The 2742-nt window shown below is 34.1% G+C and overlaps 1 protein-coding gene across 6 annotated transcripts in view; it reads right to left on the bottom strand.

The window, feature by feature from the left end:
• The window catches only part of LOC117177056 (AF4/FMR2 family member 4-like), a 376982-nt gene that overhangs the window by 240946 nt on the left and 133294 nt on the right, over positions 1–2742 (bottom strand). The gene's annotated exons all lie outside the window — the stretch shown is intronic.

Genomic DNA, 2742 nt, shown 5'->3' on the forward strand with positions numbered 1-2742 from the left:
CACACTACTCCTTTCCCCTGCCGAGTGAGTCACGCCTACCCCGAAAGGGAAATGGCTGAATGGTGTAATAATAATAATAATAATAATAATAATAATAATAATAGAAATGCGAAAATCTATGTTTTTCCTCTTATAACTTCTGAACCACTGCACAAAAAGTCGTGGAAATTTGTACAGTGATAGATCATGTCCCTAGGAGGAAGGTTATACCACATTGATTTCCAAAGTAGCCCAGCAGAAAAAATCAGTCTGAGAAGAGGTACACAGAAAAAACTAAAGATAATGCTTACATCGATTCCAGGTGAAAGATTCACCGCAACAAAAATTAACCTTGCTTGATAAACTTTACATGAATCGAAGATAATTTCCGATTTTTAACCTTGCCTGCATAATTTTTCGCCTTATAATCGCTGTATTTTTATTCGAGTTGTAGCGAGAATTACGACGCCAATGCTACCTATCCTCCTTTAACTTAATTAAATTGGAGAGAAATGGGGATTCCCATCTGTCAGTTGCTTTTTGCCCTTTTTTCTAAATGGTATTAAATAAGTCCTAATTCGTCTACAATAGTTTAATTTATTTCGGGGGAGATATATCAGTAAGAACAAATTTGTTTGTGTTTTCTGTTGCGGACACTACATGTTTTACCGAAATTTGCTTACTTCAGCGTGACGCCGTCGACGAGATCAGAATTCTTCTCTTAACCGCGGTGAAACTTTCGCCGAAATATGTTTAATTTTTAACCGTTGCAAATCTTACCTGCAACAAATTTTAACTTTTGTTTTTTCTGTGTTGTTTTAAATCTGGTGTCTCGATTTATAGCTCGAATTCACTCATACTCTGCCGTTTTCTCATTGCTGCTAAGGACGCCGTAGCATGTAAACTTTAACAGCGGAAAATTTAACATGCAAACAATGTGTAGGTAAGCGACGTAAAGTAAGGTATTCGTAGATGCGTAGCCTGAAATTTAAAAGACAAACTATAACTTAGCAATTGTTATATTTTATCCGAGATTTTATCACATTCCGACATTTTAAGGGCATCAGCTTAAGTATTCCTAAAAAAAATGGAACAAAAAGAAAAGCTTTTAGCAAAGGGCAATAGCAAACAAATTTCTTACTTTTAATCGCTGATATAAAAAAGCACAGGTGTTTAAAAACCTAACTTTCCTTATTTTTTAACCAGTGATACAAAGAAAAAGGAAAATATAACATAGCGAATTTCTGATTTTTTCCTAGTCATCCATGTTCCAGCATAGGGGTTTAAAAATAAAATCTTCGTTTTTCTTATTCTTTAACCACTGGGCTAAACAAAACTTAATTCAATTTCATCCTAATGAGAAGACATTGGTTTTATGTAAAATTTGACTTTCTCGGTTATCATAAAACTTCCATGTTTTGAGACCCCTTCAGTCAGAAAAAATGTTTTTTAAGAAAGTGTCTGTCTGTAGTCTGTTGTTATGAAGATTTTTATCAGGATGAGTCCTTGCGTAATTTTAGTTTTAATCATAAAAAATCAATTTAAAAATTTTTAAATAAAGTTTTGTAAAAACGACGCAATGTACGAAAAAAGATTAATAAGCAAAGGTTGAACATTAAAAATTATCTATAAAGTTATAAACAAAAATTATTCACTCAAAAAAAGATCTACCAATTTTCTAATAATCATATTTCGACAGGATGCGTTTTTTTTTAAATCGTAAAAAAACATAGAAAATGAACAAATTAGATTTTTGGAAAAACGACACAAAGTGCAATAAAATGTTAATTAACCAAATGTTTTTTTATAGGACGCCCACTTTTTTTATTATAAAAACAAGACAATGAAAACATATATGTTTTAATATAAATGCATATTATGAATTGTAATATTATAAATTTATTGAAATAATACATTTTCCAGGGTAGTTTAAAATAAAAATTAGTGCAAAATAAGGAACGAATATTAAAGTAATCATGAGAAATAAAATTTGTACATTGTTTTGCAACATCTTAATAAGCAGGCCCAGACCGAGGCAGAGAAATAAATACAATATTCATTTCATATAAACCGAACTCTCACTTTCAGTCTAGTCTCGGGGATTGCCGTTAAATAGATTTGGATTTAATTCGGGGGGACCGAAACGTAAACATTTAGGTTTGCCTGAACCGTTTCCAATTCGAATGCATGATATAGAGCACTATATTCGACTAAGTACTCACGCACTGGAGTCCTACCAAAGCGACAGTCGCGACCGCTCTCGCCCAGCTTCCCTGAGAAACTTCGCGGGCCAGAAATTCTAGTAAGGCCGAAAATGGTGGGACTGAAAGTGAGAGTTCGATGTAATAGAGTTGAACTTAGACAGAAAAGTTCGCAGTTTAAATAAAATCGAGTGCAAAGCACGAGATGCGTGAAGAGAATGTGTTCATTAGAACCGACGCAGCTTTAACAAAAGAGAATTCACAATGACCAAATTACAAATGTCGATACTTGACGTATAATTTTAAAATCTCTGTGCACAAATGTGGAGGAAGCATAAAGATCGAGTGCGTAGCGTAAGGTAAATACTTTATCGAGCAGGATGCGCGAGATGCAACAGACGCGCGACGAGAATATACCCGCACAGCGGGCAGATTTTTTAAATCTTCATCCTCCTTGCCAAGAGCCTCAATTGTGGGTCCGGATGCAATAAGGGCACATAAAATTTTTTCGTGCGAAAACGAAGTCCCCTGGAGGCTTTAGAAAAAATTTTCGAATTTTAAT

Source organism: Belonocnema kinseyi, chromosome 7 (genome assembly GCF_010883055.1).
Source record: "Belonocnema kinseyi isolate 2016_QV_RU_SX_M_011 chromosome 7, B_treatae_v1, whole genome shotgun sequence".
In the NCBI taxonomy this organism is placed as follows: domain Eukaryota; kingdom Metazoa; phylum Arthropoda; class Insecta; order Hymenoptera; family Cynipidae; genus Belonocnema; species Belonocnema kinseyi.